Here is a 23,472-nt window from a genome sequence, read left to right as displayed (position 1 = left end):
AAACCAAAGCAGCAATGATAATTTTGTTCTCAGAATTCCACATATGATACAATGATGTTTATGGAGGGAATGAACACTATGTATAAATGTTTGCAAACTTACAGTTGAAATTCCATCCTGAAAGCACAACTACCCCTCTATCTAACCTGGCGCAGATTTTCAACATAAAAGTTCAATATCTTCTTTGTAGGTGGCAGCGCCAGAACGAAAACAAATACTTGAGCCTCCTGACTGGAGATGTGTGTTTTTCTCTCCATCTGTTTTGCTTTGCTAGGGTGGAGTTTAGTCTAAGTCACTTGGATACATAGTGATCCGACGTGTGTAACGTTGAAAGATAGGTCTGGGTGCATTTTTTGAATTTGAACTCTGCTGCCGGGTGGGAAAAAAAGATCCACTTGCAAGTTTTTTTTGTAGGTTGCTTTATATAGACAGAGTGGAATCTATATTTCTTTCTCCACACCCATCTTACGTGTGATCTCATAATCCAGGCATAGGAGAGAAGGGGAGGGACTGGCGTGGTGTGAGGGAGAGGTTCAAAACAAGTCCCAGATTCATACAAACTAGCAGCTGTACTTTACTTCTAGAGTTGTCTGCTCTGCAAAATCTACAAGGACCTATCTATCCCCTCGCAATAGAAGATCCCAAAAGTACAGGTGAGTAAAGCTTCATTTTACTAAGCAAGGAAAGCAACGAGAGGCAACTGGGCTGTGAGTGGAGTCTGAGTGGAGTGTGAGTGAACATCTGCTTGTTTGTTCCTGCTAGAATGTTTACTTACAATGTGTGGCAGAACAAGGTTACCATGGCGACTTTTCTTATATGTTGCAAAGTTGTTCATGCATTGCAGTGAAGCGACTTTTTTTTATTTTTGTAGGTATATAGTTACATGGGTTGCAAAAAAAAAAAAAAGACATGTTTTCATATTCTGCCACTGGGATAAAGTTTGTTGCAGTTCTTCAGTCTGTCCTATTTTTTACATGCAACTTTTTAAAATGTTTTTGAAAAAAGAAATGATATTGTTGTGTAAGGATGAGTACTGTGAAGGGCTGAGCTCCGAGGGTCTTTTCTTCTTATTTCTAGATCATCTTAGTCGTTTGCATTTGGTAAAGTACACTTAGTGACCTATCTCCTCCGATGCCCCAGGGGCTCAGGGAGGGGCGGTTGCCTAATGAGGAATGTGCCTGAGGATGGATTTGGTCAATGCAAGTCAAATTCTTTTTTTTTAACTCCACGAGATGCAAAGTGACACATTGTAAACAACTGTAATTTGTATATATTTTATATTTAAAGAGTGAATTATTATGTAACACTTGACTCACTTTTACAGTTTATATTTTAAAACTTTCCAAGCTCCCTCCGTCTTCCTCATAAAGGTGTGGCTGTCCTTTTTTTTTTTTCTGAGTAAAATGTTCCACCTAGTGGTGTAACATTGTTCTCATTCGTCACAAAATAGCAGATTTGGGAAATTAAGCAATTAAGTGTACTTAAAAATATTAAAATGTACGTCTGCTGTGTCACATGTAATACTTAGATGTGAAGTTTTCATATAATTCAAAAGCTCTGAAATAAATTCATACTTAGTTCCCTTTATCCCAGTTCACTCTGTGCATGACTCTATACTGGGGTTCCCTTCCGTCAGGGGTTCCCCAGAAAACAGCAGCAACACGAGCAGTCACTATTACAGTAGGCATTGCAAACTCCGCCTGCTCATAGATGCTTGCTATGGGTATAGGAAAGACAGTCAATAAATCTCAGCCAATAGAATTCTTAACCATCCCTACACCAGGGGTTTCTTTTTAATTTTTTAATGGGAGTAAATTGCAGATGTTTGTTACTGTATAATCATATGTCTGGGGCATACGTTCGGCGGCACACTTTAAACCTTCATTTGAACGTATCCCTCTAACACCTTGTGCAGTGTTTGCCAGTTGGAGGTGGCCTTATCAGTGTCCTATGTAATAAATATATAAAGAAAGTCATTTTACCAGTGTTCTAGGTAATAAGCACATTAAACAGTTGTTTGTTCTCGATAAACAGGGAATAATTGAGGTCAGAATCTTCCTGATACACTGTTTGTGTTGGTTAGATGTTTGCTAAGTTTTCCTGTACAGACAAGTTTGGAAATAGTTGGAGATGGCTGAGAGCGTTGCCATTATCCATTCTCTTATGTATATGCATTGCATGAATGGCATCTGCTTGACATGACGCATCATGTTTCCCACTCGCTATTGCTTTGCTGAATGACGGCACGAATAGTAGTTGTTTGTTAGGGATTTCGGCTTTATTGGGTAGAAATACAGCATTGTTGATGTGTTTTTTTTTGTGACGTTGAAATACATGAACATTATTTATTGTATATATTAAAACACAGCATATTTATGTTTATAGATGTTGTCTCATCACAGATAACCCCTTTATTATTAATATGATCAGATGATCTCAGCAGGCCTGGCATCCAAAGTTGGCTTTGGTTGCTTATTTTCCCTGCAGCATTCAATGTAATGCCCGTCCATGTAATACATGAACAGACAGGGTTTGCCAGAGAGAGACCTGTTGCTTATTGGCAGCTTTCTGCTCTGACTAATAGAGGGGTGTCTCTAATGGGGGAGCCCCTTCTATGACGTCCATATGCCCTCATAAAAAATGTGGAAAAGACTTGTCAAGATGTGTCAGTTGTTCCAGACTGCAACTGATGCCTACTTTTTATAATAAAGTCAGTAACCCGCAAGGAAACAAATATCGTACACTATACAAATGTAAGAGGCACGTGCCCGTAGTTTTGCAATGAAGCAATATATATGATACATTCATTGATATTTTTAGTGTACAGTGGCACACTGGTAAGCACTTCTTCCATGGGTGTATGTACTATAGAGGCAGACATTGCAGAAGCTTTGGGGCTGTGAAAAGGGAGGACCAAGGCTTAGGTTGCCCATATCCGCCTTACTCATCAGCAGGTTGTTCCATTTGCAAACCAGGGAAGGGATAAGACTCACTGCTCTTCTCTTATGTGTTGGAGAGGGGCAAACTAGAGTCATGTCCACCTGTCCTGAGAGGTTGCAGTTTCATGTAGCAGGACTAGGGTGAATATTGCCCTCTGGCTTGCTCCCTCTTTTTTGTGTATAACCTTGAATTGGCATCAGTGGGTACATGGGCTGCTTTTAAACAGTGCATTAATAGTCTGGTCTTTGTATTTTGTCCTGTTGTTGGCACGTTGTAAATGCAGAAAAAAAGCGCATGAAAAAATACTGCCGATATAACGAATATCCCATGTCATTTCCATTATTTTTTATGTGTGACTGTATGTCTGTAGTTAGAATGAAAGCTTCATTGAGGTGGGGCTTGATGTGAATAAAGAAACTCTCTGTACAGAGCTGAATGATATGTCAGCATTATATGAATAGGAATGAGAGTTAATCATGCACCAGGCGTAACACCTCCAAACCTGATATGCTTCTTTTTATGCATCAATTTTCTCTGGAGACATGTAAAATATTCCTCCAGGGTGAAGAATCAAAGCCACGTGATAGCATTCACCTCAGAGCTGAAGTTTTCAAATCTACGCTCACCTCCCACAATCTACAGACTGCCAACTGTGTACTAATGCATAGTAAAAGGCCGCTCGATAAAAAGCAGCTATGTGATTGGCCAGTTCTGTAGGTGGTAGAGGAGAGCAACTACAAGAGTTTTACAAAGTAGTTACACTTTAAAGTGAACCAGTCAACATTTTATTTTATTCCTATTGAATAATACTGGGCTAAAAATACAAAATAAACAAAAGGAATGCTCCTTACAGTAGTAAACATCGGATAAAATGGCATAAAAACGAAGAGTTAGGTCTTCACATATGCGTTGGAGGCTCCGTTAGAGGCCTCCATCGCAGATCTGACAGAGATTACCGGAAACAATAGAGCAGCTATTGTTTCCGGTAAAACCACGGACACCCCGACAGAAAGCTGATGGAATCCATTTAAGCCAATGGGTTCCATCAGCTGTTGGTGGTGTTCATGTTGCAACATGGCCTTATTGTGAACAGGGACTTATAAAAACTAATATATATATATATATGTGTATATTACAAAATCAAATTGTTGGTGCGTATTGTTATGCTGCTGATAGATACAACTCTATAGCATTTGGTATACTAGCTACTACTCAGTGTTACCTTAAATAGGATACAAGGTAAGCCAAAATGTGTAGATGGTTCTGTTTGGTGTCAGAAGTCCCAATGAAGAAAGGCTGTTGATCTGGTTTTTATTGAACATGATCCATATTGACAATGTCCTTCAAGGGTTGTACTAACCCCTTCATCAGCTGAATAATATTACCATGCATTGTATGATCCCCCTGTTGTGATTTCTTTTCCCTAGACTTATATTTTTGGATTTCACATTGTAGTGACAATATATTCCCAGTGTACTCTGCATAGATTGTTCAACACCTCTGTCAAGCAACCTAGGCTAATGATGATGATAATAATAATTATAATATAGTACTAATAGAATATGTATATACATACTGCTGCAGGGTTGGACTATCCCTTAGAGTACATGTTCTGTTTAGATGTAGGGTGAGTCTACAAAAAGAATTTCCCCGGTGGGCCGAAGGATTCACAGTCCGCTGCTGCACTGCATTTTTAAGTAGTGTTGAGCCCGAGGCGACACGTGGTACAAATATGGTAGAAATGTCTGCGCATAGCAGAAATATCAGCCTCATTGTTTTCTCTCCAATCATCTGGCAAGGTGAGGTCTACAATTGTGTCTCTCATTTAGAAGGTCAAAGTTCATTGGGATGGAAATTGGGTGACCTGTTGATGTCAGCAGGTATTAGTAGAAAGTACTTTACTGGGTGGCACTTAATTGCTCTATTAGTTCTTGAACGTAACAGAGACAAAGTATCAATATTTTCGTACGGCTTTTACAGAGCTTCCTTAATACTTTTGATCACATGATCTCCAATTTTGTTTGGAAAGGATTTATACAAGTTCCTTAAACTGGGGTTATTAAGATATTCTTAGTAAAATATGTCTGACCATCTAATTGATAAAACTGCTTAAGACTTCTGCATATGACTGTATTACAGCTCCATTCAAAGTGTGAGTTGTATGGAGCTGTACTATGGCATCTATAGAAGTCTATGGGACCACACAGGATGCCCATCTTCCTTCATTTTCATACAGAATTGTGGCATGCTCTATCAGACACAGTAATATGGTGCCATACAGGGGTATCTTACATTGGTTCATGTGGCTCCTTACAGGCTCTGCGCCCTCGGCTCTACCCTGTGCATTACGCCATAGACTGATTAAAATGGCACCATTAGTGGGTTCAACCGGACATCTTATGAAGACTAGGGGGCACTGCTCCAAGTGTATCAGACTTCAATAAATATGTTGTGACATTTAATACTTTATACTTCTGGGCATGTGTTTGCTGATACAGTATGTACATGTAACTTGTAGTAGTGACTCACAGCAGGGGAAGTTATGAATGAATAGTCATGAGATACAGTCATTTACTTTAGATTTCCCCCTTGGCTTTGTGATGAATGTAGATTTATCCTTAGAGGTTAGTGGAATTTTATCACAATTCCTTTTGGCATGTGTTCAAGTATGAGTGATGATTCCCAGGCTCATTCATCACCACATTTTTCCCTTGCGCTCAGATTTCCAAAAACATGTGGATATACCTTCTAAAAGGATTTTGCAAAATCCTCGAAAGAGGATATCGGGGTTTCCACTACTGTTCCATATTATGTCTACTTTATTTTATACCTGCAAAATTACTTCATGAGATTCAGTTTTATGTCATTTTATGTTAAAGGAACACTCCGGGCAAAAGTGAAACACTGTATTAAAGAGGCTCTGTCACCAGATTTTGCAACCCCTATCTGCTATTGCAGCAGATAGGCGCTGCAATGTAGATTACAGTAACGTTTTTATTTTTAAAAAACTAGCATTTTTGGCCAAGTTATGACCATTTTTGTATTTATGCAAATGAGGCTTGCAAAAGTCCAAGTGGGCGTGTTTAAAGTAAAAGTCCAAGTGGGCGTGTATTATGTGCGTACATCGGGGCGTTTTTACTACTTTTACTAGCTGGGCGTTCTGACGAGAAGTATCATCCACTTCTCTTCAGAACGCCCAGCTTCTGGCAGTGCAGACACAGCGTGTTCTCGAGAGATCACGCTGTGACGTCACTCACTTCCTGCCCCAGGTCCTGCATCGTGTCGGCCACATCGGCATCAGAGGCTACAGTTGATTCTGCAGCAGCATCAGCGTTTGCAGGTAAGTAGCTACATCGACTTACCTGCAAACGCCGATGCTACTGCAGAATCAACTGTAGCCGCTGGTGCCAATGTGTCCTCGCTCGTCCGACACGATGCAGGACCTGTGAGTGACGACACAGCGTGATCTCTCGAGAACACGGCTGTGTCTGCACTGCCAGAAGCTGGGCGTTCTGAAGAGAAGTGGATGATACTTCTCGTCAGAACGCCCAGCTAGTAAAAGTAGTAAAAACGCCCGATGTACGCACATAATACACACCCAGTTGGACTTTTACTTTAAACACACCCACTTCATTTGCATAAATACAAAAATGGTCATAACTTGGCCAAAAATTCTCGTTTTTTAAAAATAAAAACGTTACTGTAATCTACATTGCAGCGCCGATCTGCTGCAATAGCAGATAGGGGTTGCAAAATCTGGTGACAGAGCCTCTTTAAGTCTAGTGCAAGGTCTAAAAGGGCAGTACATTACACAAGTGAGAATTCCTGCCTAAGCCCTTCATAGGCTATAACACAGTGTTCCTCTTTTAGCTGGAGTGTAAGGCTATGTTCACACGGGGTCTTTTGCAGAGTTTTTTGAAGCGGAAACCGCGTCGCAAAACTCGGCAGAAACGGCCCGAGAACGCCTCCCATTGATTTCAATGGGAGGCATCGGCGTCTTTTTCCCGCGAGCAGTAAGGGTATGTGCACACACACTAATTACGTCCGTAATTGACGGACGTATTTCGGCCGCAAGTACCGGACCGAACACAGTGCAGGGAGCCGGGCTCCTAGCATCATAGTTATATACGATGCTAGGAGTCCCTGCCTCTCTGCAGGACAACTGTCCCGTACTGTAATCATGTTTTCAGTACGGGACAGTAGTTCCACGGAGAGGCAGGGACTCCTAGCATCGTACATAAGTATGATGCTAGGAGCCCGGCTCCTTGCACTGTGTTCGGTCCGGTACTTGCGGCCGAAATACGTCCGTCAATTACGGACGTAATTAGTGTGTGTGCACATACCCTAAAACTGCCTCGCGGGAAAAAGAAGCGACATGCCCTATCTTCGGGCGCTTCCGCCTCCGACCTCCCATTGACTTCAATGGGAGGCAGGAGAAAGCGTATATCTCGCTGTTTTATGCCCGCGGCGCTCAATGGCCGCGGGCGAAAAACGGCGCGATAATTGCTGTTCACACGGAGTATTTTGGGGGAGGAATATCTGCCTCAAAATTCCGTTTGGAACTTTGAGGCAGATATTCCTCCCCCAAAATACTCCGTGTGAACATAGCCGTACTTTTAACCTATTTGACTTTTACTGGACATAATAGCCCACTACATGTATTAACCTACTGCCATAGTCAATTTTTGTAGTGTCTGTATCCAAGTCCTCTTGAGAAATTAAATCGTACTAATAAGTTGTGTGGACATTGTCTAAGAGTCTGAGTATGTTGACTGAATAATGTAATGTATATAGTACAGCCACCATGCAGTAACAGTACGGTCAACTACTATTAATATACATGTGTGGCCATTGACAAACCACATTAATGGGAGCCAAGCAGTTTGCTATATTGTTGATATGCCAGGCTAGTTTGACCACTTTCAGAGACAATCTAAATTAAAGGCCAATGTTTTTTTGTACAACGGGGAGGACTGACAGTGATCTAGACCCAATAAAGGTCACCGGTCTCAGACCAAACACCACAGCTATGATGACTTTGAGGTAATAAAATGCATTTTAGAAGCATTTATCACTTGCATTTATTGTATTTTTCTCCAGAACTTAAAATTTGGCTTTAGGCCACACCCATGTACGGCAACATTTCCCAAAAAGTCTTACATGCTGGAGATCCCCACTGTACTCTACTAGGCCACAGTAGGAAGGTAGGTCCTCTCTGAAATTATGGCATTCTGTCAAGTAAAACTATGTGGAGATTATGAGCTCCATGGGACCGGTCAAAAGTTGAATTTTCATTTTTAGGGGTTGTCTGGTTTCAGCAAATTTTTGTTTTGTTTTTTGTATAATTAAAAGTTATACAATTTTCCAATATAATTTCTGCATTAATTCCTTATGGTTCTCAATATCTCTGCTTATTGTTATTCAGTAGGAACATTTATTGCTTACCTCCAGTTCATTACATTTCTGTTCATGGTCATGTGATGGACACACAGCTGCACAGCTTGTTACAGTCTCCCAGCACCTGTGTGTCCATCACATGACCATGGACAGAATTTTCATCTACTGAAAGTAAACAAAGAATTTTCCTACAGAATAACAATAATTAGTACGGACAGTATATAGGAAAATTGTCTACCTTTTAATTCTAAACAAAATGACATTAATTAGATTAAACCGGAGAACCCCATTAACAGAATTTTTTTTTTAGGTGAATTTGATGGTAAATTAGTAAACTTGAGCCCGAGTAACATGCTAAGATCAGGAGGCCACGTCTAAGATCTTCCTGACTGTCAAATAAATGTGTAAAACACTTGGTCAATACAAAGTGGGTATGAACTTGACCTTCCTTAGTGAGATATTTGTACCGTCACCCATAGAGTTCACCATTGTTATTCTGGTGTTACGTATTATGATAAAATGTTTATACGAGTACAACTAAGCAATGGGAAGGTTATGATGGCTACAGTTCTAGGAAGCCGGCTGTAAAGAATTTCCATTATGGGTTTGTATTTTGATTTACGGCTTCTTAAAATGATAATCTTTTCCGTGTATTGTTCTGATTGGTTTGTTCACTTTCACTCCACAGGAAGGAAACATGGAGAACACTTGTTGTGGAGAGATTTGTTTAGGTTAAATGAAATTTGCTGCATCCTGCTTTTTAATGTTAAATCTCATCAGAGCTTTACTTATATCCCTCTTGAGTAATTCGACATAATAGACTTCACCTGTGAAAATAATGCGCCACCTGATGGCTGTTTTGAGCGTCTGGGACCGGCTGGGAAATGAAAATATAATTGCGACGTCTATTATCTATGCACATTGGTTATGAAATTGATACTGGTGTTAAGAAGACACGTCAAGCCATACAGGCCAGAATGTGACAAGCTTTGAAGAAAGTTGACATTGATGGTAATATTAATGGAAATTGATGATTTCCCTAGGTTTAAGGTTAGGGGAGCGCATTCGTTTGCAGGAGTTTCCATCAGTTTTTTTTAATCATCCATTGACTTCAATGGCAAAAGAAAAATGGATCATGATGGAACTGATGAAGACTGGTCCCATTTTTTTATACTGCTGCAGCTCCGATGTGTTGTCCTAACACGTAACTGTGGCAAATAATCACTGGCCACAGCGGTGACTTTAATAGGGTTCACACGTCACCGCTATAAATAGTGTTAACTGCCGTGGTCATGTGTCAGGACATCACGTCATCGCTGCAGGGGTGTAAAAAAAAAAGACCAATTCGATTATATTTCGTTTTAAAGCCTATACCGCTTTTTTTACATTTATTTTACAAGCCTGGAAAACCACTTTAAGGGTATGTGCACACACACTAATTACGTCCGTAATTGACGGACGTATTTCGGCCGCAAGTACCGGACCGAACACAGTGCAGGGAGCCGGGCTCCTAGCATCATAGTTATGTACGATGCTAGGAGTCCCTGCCTCGCTGCAGGACAACTGTCCCGTACTGAAAACATGATTACAGTTGTCCTGCAGCGAGGCAGGGACTCCTAGCATCGTACATAACAATGATGCTAGGATCCCGGCTCCCTGCACTGAGTTCGGTCCGGTACTTGCGGCCGAAATACGTCCGTCAATTACGGACGTAAATAGTGTGTGTGCACATACCCTAAGGATTGGCTGTCAAAGTACTTGTTTTCCTGGTATCCTTATGATGGTGCTAGAACATCTGTTCAGAGTTCACCAAAGATGCAAACTTATAAGTTTATATGAGATAAAAGATATAAACGTATAAGTTATGAACTTAGATGAGATCGATAACAGCTCGATCCTGCGTGTCAGATACACAGGACCCGCCAACACTGAACCCGTCACTGACGGACTCAGTGTAAAATGAACGATACAGCTGTTATGTATGGAGAATACAGAATAGCTGTATCTCCAAAAGTAAAACAATTTTTTAATAAAAAATTAATTGTAAAGTTACACTAAACTGATCTCTTTATTTAAAAAAAAAAAAAAAAATGCCCTTAAAGGTGTCCATAGCCTTTAACCCCTTAGTGATCAGCCTATTTTAGGCCCTAATGACCAAGCTATTGTTTTCGGGTTTTCTATAGTCGCATTCAAAGAGCTATAACTTTTTATTTTTGCGGGATTAGTTGTACTTTTTAATGGCACCATTTTGGGGTACATATTGTATTTTGATTAAGTTTTATTAACATTTTTGTGGGGGAATAGAAAAAACCCTGAAATTCCGCCATTGTTTTATGTGTTTTAGATTCGCGCCATTCACGTTGCGGTGTAAATAACATGTTACCTTTATTCTATGGGTCGGTACAATTACGACGATACCATATTTGTAGAGGTTTATGTTATGTTTTACTACTTTTGCACAATAAAAACTCTTTTGAACTAAAATTATTTGTTTTTTAATCGTCGCATTCCAAGTGGGGTAATTTTTTTATTTTTCCGTCAATGTAGTGATATGAGAGCTTGTTTTTTGCGGGACGAGACGTAGTTTTGATTGGTACTGTTTTGGGGTACATGGAATTTATTGATTAACTTTTATTATGACATTTTTGGGGGGCAATGGAAAAATATAGCAATTTCGCCATTGTTTGTTGTGTTTTTTTTTTTACGGTGTTCACCTTGCGGTTTAAATTACAAATTAACAGTTTAAACCGCTGCGATTTAAATAAACTTCGATCGCGACCGTTGGAGCAGGAGCCCGTCTGTCATCAGACCGCCAAGCCCCAGCTCCAGCCTGTATGGGACATTAGAAAAAAAATATCCTTTTTATTTTTCCAGAAACAGCGCCACTTCTGCCTTTGGGCTGGTCTGGTATTGCGTCTTTGCCCTTTCCAAGTGAACGTGTCTGAGCTGCATTACCAGACACAGCCTATGGAGAGAAGTGGCGCCATTTCTTGGAACCACTTTAGTTTTAATTTCTTAAATTTATAGAACTACAATATTTTATTCCTCCAAAGACATTAAAGTGTAAACGTTCAACAAACTTCTGACATGACATCAAGTTTTGATTGGTGTGGGTCCGAGCACTGGGAGCCCCACCAATCGCTAAAACTAAGCAGCCGAAGCGCTCGTGTGATTGCTGAGGCGCTTAGTCTCTGTCCGGCTTTTTCTGGAAAGCAGATTTAGCGGTGTATGGGCTCATAGACTTTCTATTGAGCCCGTACTCCGCTACATCGATGTCACTATAACATGTAAGAAGTTTGAAGGTTTATTTACCCTTTAATACACTATACATCACTATAATTCTCACCAAATTAAAGTATATATCTAGTACAGTACAGTCTCCGTACTTTTTGGAACTGATATTGTAGGTCATTATTTGCCCTCTATCTGAATTGCATTCACAGATGTGTGGGAATGGAAAGGTTTTGTACAGAAATCATACTTGTTACATGAAGCAACACTTTGCATGATATAATATACATTTTTTTATTTTATTTCATAAAGTTCCTTAAAATCCGGGTGTGCCTGTTTCGCACTATCCCAAGTGGCCGACTGACCACAAGGGTTGTTTTGTTTCTTGTGATTCAATATAGCACAGCTGGAAACTGTATAAATGAACAGAGATGTCTGTTAAACACATGAACTTAATCTATTTCTCAGATGTCTGGAGTAGAAACCAGAGGCGGGCAGGAAACACAATCACGGCTTTTGTGATTTAACTATAAAGTATAGAACTTTCTCAGAGAACTTTGTGCTTTGTGAGAAAATACTTTTTACAATTATTTACTGCTCTAGGGAACCAGCATCACCAGCCAATATCTTTGAATATATTCTGCCAAACTCAAATGTGTATACAATAATATATCATTATTCAATGTAAAAATATGTTTTTGGAAAAATACAACAAACATACGTATGGAATTGATAGCATTTGAAGATGCGTTAGACATCTGGTAGTCAATATAATTGCTAACAAGGAAATACAATCCATAGAGGCAAACACTAAAGCTGCTATCCAGCCCTTGGAGGAGTCAGCTAAGGTTGGCCCCATCCCTTCTCCTTATCCGTAGTGTGAATCTATGGACCTCTCCCCCATCTCAATAGGCAAGATCTGCCGAAGTCAGTATGGAAAGTAGTGGGGAACTGGCACAAGAGTAATCCTAAACTATCAAGGTATAAGAGAAGGGAAGGGCAAACAAGCATTGTCGGCTTCAACCCTGGCTAGAGATTGTGGTTTTGTAAACCAGCAGCCGGAGATGGCATGAAATGTTCCTGTTTTCCTCTGACAGCTAGCATTGTCATAATATGAGCAGTGGCATTGATGTAGTGAGAAGGAGTTTAGTTATCTAGCATTGGATCCAAGAAAACCACACAAGGATTAAGCAATCAAATAATTCCCTGATTTGACATGTTGGGCAGAATAACAGAATCTTTAATAAACAACATGATCGTCTAGTTTACAGAGGCCTGCACACATTGTCCAGTTCTCAAAATCTGCCATTATTGACATGCCTGATTATAATCTGCAGATGTAAACTTCATGAATTGGGGTCATGGACTCCACAATTGTATTGCCAAATACCATTGCAACTATCAGGGATTGCAAATATTTGAGGTTTTGTATTGATTGGAATTTTTTCAATAAGAAATGTAAGGTAGTAACTTTTGAAAATGTGAAGACCAAGGGACCTGTTACATTGGCAAATTATTGGGCTAACGAGCGTTCACAAAACACTCGTTCCCAATAGTTGCCCTGTGCAAACAGGGCAACGATCAGCCGATTCGTATAGTTTTTGGCAGCATAAGCGATTGTCCCCATACTAGCTCCTTGTGAAAGGAACAAATGAACGCTGATCAACAAGGACAGAATTGGTAAATGCGTCAAGAAGCCTTCCAGGTTAATAATAATGTTTCTACATCTACAATCGCTTAATTATTTTGTTTTGGATTTTCTCAAGACGTTATTTGAATTGTTGCTCAGACTCCAGGCAACGCGGTCAGAGTTGTATTTTATTACAAGATGTACTAATTCTGTCAAATATTTTGACAGCATAAACTTATCAAGGCACTCAGAAGATGTGCCAAATTTATTACGCTGTATGATAAATTTGATGCATCTTGCTAGAAGTGTTAGACACTTTTCTCATTCTTATTCACCCCTTGGTTGGCTAACTTATGCAAATTTTGACGCCCTTTGGCACAATTTAAAGAGGCTCTGTCACCAGATTTTGCAACCCCTATCTGCTATTGCAGCAGATCGGCGCTGCAATGTAGATTACAGTAACGTTTTTATTTTTAAAAAACGAGCATTTTTGGCCAAGTTATGACCATTTTTGTAGTTATGCAAATGAGGCTTGCAAAAGTCCAAGTGGGTGTGTTTAAAACTAAAAGTCCAAGTGGGCGTGTATTATGTGCGTACATCGGGGCGTTTTTAATACTTTTACTAGCTGGGCGTTCTGATGAGAAGTATCATCCACTTCTCTTCAGAACGCCCAGCTTCTGGCAGTGCAGATCTGTGACGTCACTCACAGGTCCTGCATCGTGTCAGACGAGCGAGGACACATCGGCACCAGAGGCTTCAGTTGATTCTGCAGCAGCATCGGCGTTAGCAGGTGTGTCCTCACTCGTCTGACACGATGCAGGACCTGTGAGTGACGTCACAGCGTGATCTGGCAGAAGCTGGGCGTTCTGAAGAGAAGTGGATGATACTTCTCATCAGAACGCCCAGCTAGTAAAAGTATTAAAAACGCCCCGATGTACGCACATAATACACGCCCACTTGGACTTTTACTTTTAAACACACCCACTTGGACTTTTGCAAGCCTCATTTGCATAACTACAAAAATGGTCATAACTTGGCCAAAAATGCTCGTTTTTTAAAAATAAAAACGTTACTGTAATCTACATTGCAGCGCCTATCTGCTGCAATAGCAGATAGGGGTTGCAAAATCTGGTGACAGAGCCTCTTTAAGCCACACTCTTTTCATTAAGCCATGCCCCATTTTCAAGGCAACTTCGAAAAGTGTCTAGTGATGCACCAACATTTTTCCTTTTTGGTGCTTTTGCTTCATAAATTGGTCTAAAACTTTATACAACACTATTCGCCAGAAATGCCACATTTTAGCGCATTTTAGAAAAAGGTCTAGACTAGAGGTCTAAAACATGCGGCATGCAGCCCCTAAAGCTGTCATCTGCGGCCCGCTAACAGCTCGAGAGCAGAGAGTAAGCCGAAGGTGGAGCGCCGCACAGCCCCCCTATAGAAAGTGCCACGCCACAGATCCCACCCTGTGGACAGCGCTACATCCCCTCTCTACAGATCCTCATTTGGGCTCTCTCTTGGAGAGGAATCCCCAGCCAGAGCGCTCTGGTCGGGGATTCCGCTGATAGACAAGGCCTCTGACGTAACTGTCCGTATATGGACAGTGACGCAGTGGCTCCTCCTGGACCGGAATGCCCGGCCAGCACGTTGCCGACGCACTGGTCAGGGATACCGCTGATAGACGAGGCCTCACGTAACTGTCAATGTATGGACAGTGACGTCAGGGGCTTCTCCAGGAGAGGAATCCACGACCAAAGTGTCGACAACGCTTTGACAGGGGATTCCACTCCTAGAGGGAGCCCCAATGGAGCTATAGGGGATATGTGTGGCACTATCTACAAAGGGGTGTGTGTGGCACTATCTACAGAGGGCACTGGGGAATTATCTACAGAGGCATTGGGGACTTATCTACAGAGGGCACTGTGGCATTGTCTAGGGGGTTGTGGCACTCTGCCGAGGGCACTGTGGCATTATCTACGGGGTGTGGCATTATCTACAGAGGGCACTGTGGCATTATCTAGGAGGGGTGTGGCACTCTCTGCAGAGGGCACTGAGGCATTATCTACAGGGGTGTGTGGCAATATCTACAGGGGGCACTGTGGCATTATCTACAGAGGGCACTGTGGCATTAGGGCACTGGGGAATTATCTAGGGGGGTGTGGCTCTATCTACAGAGGGCACTGTGGCATTATCTACGGGGTTGGCAGTATCTACAGAAGGCACTATGACACTATCTAAAAAGGGGGTGCCCTATCTTAACATTCTTGTGTCTGCCAAATGCTGCCAACTGAGCCGCCAGACTGTATTTAGTGAAACTGGATTGTTAAAATAAGCACGTGGAGTAAACTCGCAAATTTCCAGTAAGTTTAAACCTAATGGTATTGTTATAGTAATGTAGTATTGTTATAGTAATGTAGTATTATTATAGTAGTTCAAATAACTAATTGAGTAACAATAATTTTGTATTTTATCAAATTTGAAAGTAATGCGGCCCGTCAACTTCAATTTTTTCCTATGTGTGGCCCATTTACCCGGCCGAGTTTGAAACCCCTGGTCTAGACGCAATCACGTTAGAAAATCTGAAATGTTTTTTGTCGGATTCCATATGAAATCCGAGGCATATAGAGGAACAGTAGGGCCCAATAGCAGCCTATATTACAAACTATAAAAGCTACCAATACACAATTCTTCAGTTGTACATTAAACTCGTGGTTACAGAAATATTCGGCCTGTTTACTCACCTACAGTTTGTAGTCACCTGTTTTGGGTGCAGAAAAAAATAATCATTTAGTTGTTTATGGAAGATCAGCAGAATCTTGCACATCTCGGGTCTCTCTACAATACAGTTGGGTACATAGATGATTAAAAGGTTATCAATGGGCGTCAGCTGGGCTCTGTGCATGTGTAACAGCAATAAAATGGACATGAATCTGACTACAAAGAGCTGTCTTTTATGTAGAGAAAATGCAACTTAAAATGTCAAGGGCAGGAATACAAAAATTTGTACAAATGGCTCTTTCATAAATGATTCTGCCATTCCAGGTCTGGCATTTCCATTATACTGCGCTAATTCGAAATGGTTCTTGTGTGATTTAGGAATGTCATACAAGTGTAATTACATAAAACTCATACTATTCCAGAAGCTATTTAATGACCTGTATCTGGAGTGGTCAAATATGAATAAATGATTACAGTCCGGGGGTTGGAGATAGGATAATGGCTCAAGACTATATGCCTATGTGACATGCTCTTCTTTTGCTTTTGATCACTGTTAGTGTGCATCTAACCCTTAAATGGGGTTCTCCAGGACATTAACATTGATCGACTGTCCATCAATGTTTGATTGGTGGGTTTCGAACAGCACAATATGGCTGTAGCTAGAACTAAAGTTTGTCCCATTCACTTGACAGTCTGCAGTACCAGGCACAGCCTCTCGTCTGGATGAGCCGATGTGCTTGTGTAAACAATGAAAGAGACGCAAAGCTTACAGGAGCTCCACAACACCTTCATTTTAAATAGGCCTAAGGATAGGCTATTAATGTTGGATAACCCCTTTAAATGTAAATTTGGAACACATACTGACACACCACTGTATGAAAAGGAGCATGGGAGTCAATTGACAGAAAAATGATTACAGTCCCCAGGAAGTGATGAAGTACAGGCCCTCCCCAGAGACCAGTGAGTGACGGGGGAGCTGCATGCAGAAATTTTATTTATTTGTGTTCTCGTGTTCTACTTTTTACTTTGTTTTTACTTTTACTTCTCTATGGGCATGCGCCGCTCCCACACAGACCAAAACGAAGCTCGTTTGCAGAACGAAATCCGGTGCCATTTTCCTGTGGACCGGAAGCCGCTGCCAGACAGTAAGATGACGACTTCTGCCCGCGGCTTCCGGCCATATGTTCAAGGAAGCAAAGGCGCAAAGGAATAGGAGCGGAGGCAGGAGGACATAGTGACTAACGTCATAGGCGCACATCCATCGGAGAGCAGTGGGGGGAGGTGGGGACGTGTCTCAGATTTTCATTGAAGTCTGTTATGTTATGCTGCAATGGCTAGGATCAGAACTAGCACCGATATCGGGTGTTTGACATCTCAAATGCCAAGGTCAATAGAGATTGCAGCATCTAAGTAGTTTGACAAACAAAGGGTCTTCCTCTGTCAGACCATAGGGGCCACTGTGACGTTCTTGTGGGGTGCCGATGGGCTGGCATGGCTGTAGGGGGCCTGACCAAGGCCCCTATGTCTGCTATAGATGTGAGCCTATTAGACCCAGGCAGCGCATAATAGGCTGCGTGTCAGTAGAATACTGACAGGCATAATACATTGCACCATATAAGTAGTGCAGTGTATTATGTAAGCGTGATCGCATGTCCCGTTGTAGGAAAAAAAAAGTGTTTTAAAGTAAAAGAAAAAAAATCAAAACTACAATAAAATTCTCATTTTTACGCTAGATTTTTTTATGGTAAAAAAAGAGAACAATTTACAAAATTAGTACCACTGAATCCATAAAGACCCGTATTAAAAAAATTATCACATTATTTATTTAGCATAGTGATTGTGAACACTGTAAAAAATAAAACAATTCCGGAATTGCTAGTCAAGCTAACTTGTCATTTATACTGCACATTGAACGCCGTAAAACACAAACTTCCCGACTTCCCTTCCCAGGTCTTTGATGCGGATATGTTTGGGCACTGTATTGCCCTTTTTACATATATGTTTTGCCTTTCCTTTGTTCTCTGGTGCTTCTTGTACTTTTCCTCTGTTGAGTATAACATAAAACCTAATATAAACCAGACATTTATAAATAAATAAAATAGTCGACTGCGCTATTGATTCCGTCAAAACAATGGAACCTTGTCACAAAGGTGACAAACGGAAACCATTAGCAAAGTTTCCATCACCACTGAGATTAATGGTGATGCAAACGGAATCTAAGGTTTCCGTTTGCCTTTCCGTTGAGGCATACCTCCCAACTTTCAAGAATCACAAAGAGGGACAACCGATGCGGCGCGGGCACAATTATTCTTTTAAGCCACTCCTCTAATCCCACCCTATTCAGCCCACACAGGATCATGCTCCCATAATGCCTCCCACACAGTATAATACCAAATAGCTTCCCCCACACAGTATAATGCCCTCTAGCTGCCACCATACAGTATAATGCCCCATAGATGCACCCATACAGTATAAAGCCATCACAGATGCCCCCATACAGTATAATGCCCACACAGATTCTCCCATGCAGTATAATGCCCATACAGATGCCCCCATGCAGTATAATGCCCAAACAAATTCCCCCATATAGCATAATGCCCCCATAGCTGCCCCCATACAGTATAATGCCCCCTTAGCTGCCCCTTGTGCCAGTGCCCTTGTAGATAGTGACACAGTGCCCATGTAGATAGTGCCCATGTACATAGCACCACAGTGTCCCCTGTAGATAGTGCCCCTATATATTGCCACAGTATCCATGTAGATAGTGCCACACCTCCCTTGAAGATAGCGCCACCTCCCCCCTCTAGATAGCGCCATTGGAAAGCCCTGATGTCACTGTCCATATATGGACAGTAACTTCAAGGGCTTCCCCGAGCACAGTGCTTAAAGTAGCGCTGTGCCCGGGGAGTCCTCGGCTAGCGGAGGAGCTCCCTCTGCTCCTCCGCTATGAACTAATTCTGAAGCAGGGAGCCGATGGTTCCCTGCTTCAGAATTAGTTTGACAGCTGGACATACCCCCGGAATCCGGCACTGTCCCGCTGAATCCGATACGGTTGGGAGGTATGGTTGAGGGGTTCCCCCGACGGAAACCTCCTACGGCAGCCGTCAAACGAAAAGACAACGCTGATGTGAACACAGCCTGAGCCAGTCTCACTTGCAGTCACATGACCGGACTTCTGGTGTTTATCACCTGCCTGTGTGAGTTTTTGTATTCTGAACACGTGGTTATCTCTCCTCACCCCCTCACTCATCTCCCTCTCAAAAGAACAAAACATCACAGGTCACATGACTCTTATCTCTTCTGCTCCATGCTCTCCCCCCTCCCTTCAGGTTGTATTTCACATGCTGGGCAGCAGAATGTGCAATGTCAGTAGCAGAGCCTGTGATGTGCGTAAAGACAATGAGTAATTACAGCACTACCTTGTAATAGAGAGGCAGCTGTAAATATAGTGGCATCACCTGGTGACCATTCAGAAACATAAAGGTCCTTTTCTGTATTTTTCATAATGTTAAAGCGTAACTAAACGTTCGATCAACTTTTTATTTTCTAGCAGCATGTGTAATATAAATATGTTTTGTAATATACTTTATTAATTAATTTGGGCTCCTTTTTGTGTTATATGTGTTTTAAATGTCCACTCTGACACTTTTCTACCACATTTTATTTCTTGTATGTCTCCTGTTGCTAGCAGAAATCTGTAAACCGTTTGAATGTATCAGTGTACGAATTCTGCTGCCTGTGAGTACAGGTGGGTGGTAGCCCCATCCTGACGTCAGATGTGCACGCCCCCATCGTGACGTCAGGAAGGTCTCTCTGCCTCTATACACTACACAGTTCATGGAAGAGATTGTGTGCACTGGTCTCTGTGATTCTCCCCCTGTCTCAGGACACTAATCTGAGCTGCTAATTAGCATCAGATAAGACTAGGACTGCTCCGTCCATCCCCCCCCTCCCCTCCAAGCACCCTGCCGTCCTGTCTTATCTTCCCTGCACTTGGCAGGGAAATTGAAAAGAAAATCTCTGATCGCTGATCTTCTGGAGTGTGCAGAGATATTTCCATCTCTGTATATAATGTGTTGTGCTGTGCACAGCTCAGTGCACGCTCACGGTATTATAGCTCAGTGCTCGCTCACAGTATTGTAATGATCACCTCAGAGTTCACTACAGACATCGTAACATCACACACAGTAAGACACGCCTCTAGACACGCCCCTAGCAACTGGCCAGAGTTAGGAAGTGTGAGAAAATAGATGGACGGTTTCACAAGAAAAAGTGCTGCAAAAAAGGTATTTTGAATTGAAAAAAATTGCTAGGAGTCATGTATTCACATAGAGGGACATAATAGCAGTTTAAATATTATTTTTTTTGCGAAAGTTTAGCTACGCTTTAAATAATCTCTTTAAAGGCTTTGTAAACTTTTGAAGCCCCCCTTTTTTTAAAATCATTTTTCTAATATATATTGCAAACTTTATTTAGTACTAGCGCTGCAGCTTCCATGTATCCGCTATACATAGAAGCTGCATAATGCCGCTGCAAGCCGAATAAACCAGTCCGCTGGACTGATGGCTCGACTGACAATGGCTCCTAATGCCACTCAAATCTAAGTTGATTAATTTAGATTCGATCGGTATTAGGGTTAGATTGTGTCAGAGGCACAGAGGAGCCGCTGTCCGATGAGCCGTCGGTCCAGCTCACTGACATATACCGCTTACAGCAGCATTATGCAGCTTCTATGTATAGTGGATACATAGAAGCTGCAGTGCTAAAACGAAATAAAATGTTTCATAAATATATATTAGAAAAATGTTTAACATCACAAAACACATGAAATAAAAAGGCTTCAGAGGTTTACATTGCCTTTAATGCAAAAACTTGCTGCGTCCTTAAAAAGGATCTATCACTAGTTTAGTAACACCCAATCTCCTAGCTATTCTAATAGGCGCTGTCACATTGATAATGCTAGTGAAAATTGTGTCCCAAAAAGTTTATTTGAAAAGTTACGAGCTTTTTAAAAAAAAATGCAAATGAGGCTATACTAGACAAGTGGTATTCTCCAGAGGTGGAGTGACCTCACAGCCTCTGACGCTGTCCTATCAGCATGAAGCTGCTTCACACGGCGTGAGAGACTGAGGCTGGAGGGAAGGGGGATCACTTAAAACAGCCATATCTCGGGCTGTGGACCACCTAGAACAGTGCTGAGATTCTAATCTTTCATATGACACCAGGATCGCAGTTCTGGCTGTGAAACAACCGGAGCTATCACCAATTGAAAACACAGTCGGGAATGGAAGCTGTATACTATATGATCGTGCAGTGTTGCTGGGCAGGGATGGTGGAGAAGCTGTATGCTGATTGGACAGCGTCATACAGAAAACATTACACCGCCCAGAGTGAAAAGAAAGCGTCACCTCCTATTTGGCAAGTATGGCCAAATGAGCATATTTAGAAAAATGCTCGTAACTTTGCAAATAATACAAAATTTTGAAAAAAAAATTACACTGTAGTTATCAGCAGCAAAGCACCTATTAGATTAGTTAGGAGATAGGGAATTAATAAACTGGTCACAGATCCTCTTTAAGAGGTTAAATGGAACATTTTAGGTCAGCTAGTATTCCTGGAGCAGGCAGGGAGGTGTTAACTATATTTGGCATGAAAGTATCTTCCTATGTTTATAAAGCAGGCGTTAGTTACAGAATAAAGACTGCACAATCTATTATTCATCTGAAGTACCTGGAATAGTTTCTTCTTTGTATATTTATGTATTTGTGTGTATACAAATAGAGACATCGTGCAGAGATCCTGAAAAGTAAAACTGCTGGAATATAGTAAGGGTATGTTCACACGGCCAAATTTCAGGCGTATACGAGGCGTATTATGCCTCGTTTTACGTCTGAAAATACGGCTCCAATACGTCGGCAAACATCTGCCCATTCATTTGAATGGGTTTGCCAACGTACTGTGCAGACGACCTGTTATTTACGCGTCGTCGTTTGACAGCTGTCAAACGACGACGCGTAAAAATACAGCCTCGTCAAAAGAAGTGCAGGACACTTCTTTGGACGTTTTTGGAGCTGTTTTCTCATAGACTCCAATGAAAACAGCTCCAAAAACGGACGTAAAAAACGCCGCGAAAAACGCCGCGACAAATGCGAGTTGGTAAAAAAACGTCTGAAAAGCAGGGTTTGTTTTCCCTTGAAAACAGCTCTGGATTTTCAGACGTTTTTGTTGACTACGTGTGAACATACCCTAAAGGAGTCCTACAGCATGGCACTTTATATGCTCTAACTTCCTTATATATTAGTGTAGCAAAACTATACGATAGAAACAATCAGCCTTTTTGCTCTTTTATGCAGTTTAGGGAATTAAATCTATATGGTGATTGCAATGGGTATCAGGGCCAATTTGTTGTCGTTTTTCATACATAAAGCTCTCTATGTTAAAATTCTGATATAAAGGACGGCGACTGTGGGGGATCCTGTACTTTTTCTTTTGTGTCTAGTAAGGTATCATAATTTTATTGGAATCAAATCCATATCTGTTCTATTACCGTGTTTCCCCGAAAGTAAGACAGTGTCTTACTTTCTTTTTATCCCCAAAAGCCCCACTATGTCTTACTTTCGGGGTATGTCTTATATTGGAAAAAAATTGTCGAATTATTATTTTTTTTTTTTTCACAAACTTTATTTCACTGTTTTACATTTTTTTTTTTAGTCCCACCAGGGGACTTCACTATGCGATGTGCCGATCGCATATATAATGCTTTGGTATACTTAGTATACCGAAGCATTATTGCCTGTCAGTGTAAAACTGACAGGCAACCTATTAGGTCATGCCTCCGGCATCGCCTAACAGGCAGATGCTGAAGGCAGACCTGGGGGTCTTTGTTAGACCCCCGGCTGTCATGGAAACCCGACGGCGACCCGTGATTTGTTTGCGGGGGCGCCGATCGGGTGACAGAGGGAGCTCCCTCCCTCTGTCAAACACATTAAATGCCGCTGTCACTATTGACAGCGGCATTTAATGGGTTAAACTGCCGGAATCGGCGCGCGCTTCGATTCCGGCAGTTGCAGCAGGAGCCAGGCTGTGTATAACAGCCGTGCTCCTGCCGCTGATCGCGTGGGTACAGTCTCAGTACCCGCGCCATCACAGGACGGATATATCCGTCCTCCTGCGCGAACTAGCAGCTGCTGAGGACGGATATATCCGGCGCGGTGACGTATGGAGAGGGGGGCGGCGCGGAAGTGGGCAGGAGGCGGCAATACCCCCGTGTTTCCCCGAAAGTAAGACATATGTCTTACTTTCGGGGTACGGCTTATATTAGCCGACCCCCCTGAAACCCCCGATACGTCTTACAATCGGGGGTGTCTTACTATCGGGGAAACACGGTATATCCCTGAATTCTACATGTTCTTGCTAAAAGTTGTGATAGCCTTTTGGATAATATAATTCCTCAAAAATATTATTAGTAATAATAAATACGAACAAGCTAATATATAACTCTTAAAGGGGTTGTCCAAAAAAAGAAAAATGAGTCTACACATTGGCTGTGTCTGGTATTG

At 41.7% G+C, this 23,472-nt stretch overlaps 1 protein-coding gene across 1 annotated transcript in view; it reads left to right on the top strand.

Moving 5' to 3' along the window:
* Positions 1–368: 368 nt before the first annotated feature.
* EMP2 (epithelial membrane protein 2) overlaps positions 369–23,472 on the top strand; it is a 70,636-nt gene continuing 47,532 nt past the window's right edge. Inside the window, exon 1 of the mRNA XM_075831333.1 lies at positions 369–653. The gene's annotated coding sequence lies outside the window, so the exon portion shown is untranslated. The remainder of the gene's footprint in view (positions 654–23,472) is intronic.

The sequence above is a fragment of the Rhinoderma darwinii genome, chromosome 6, assembly GCF_050947455.1.
Source record: "Rhinoderma darwinii isolate aRhiDar2 chromosome 6, aRhiDar2.hap1, whole genome shotgun sequence".
NCBI classification, from domain to species: domain Eukaryota; kingdom Metazoa; phylum Chordata; class Amphibia; order Anura; family Rhinodermatidae; genus Rhinoderma; species Rhinoderma darwinii.
This window is presented reverse-complemented; position numbering and strand designations above follow the sequence as displayed.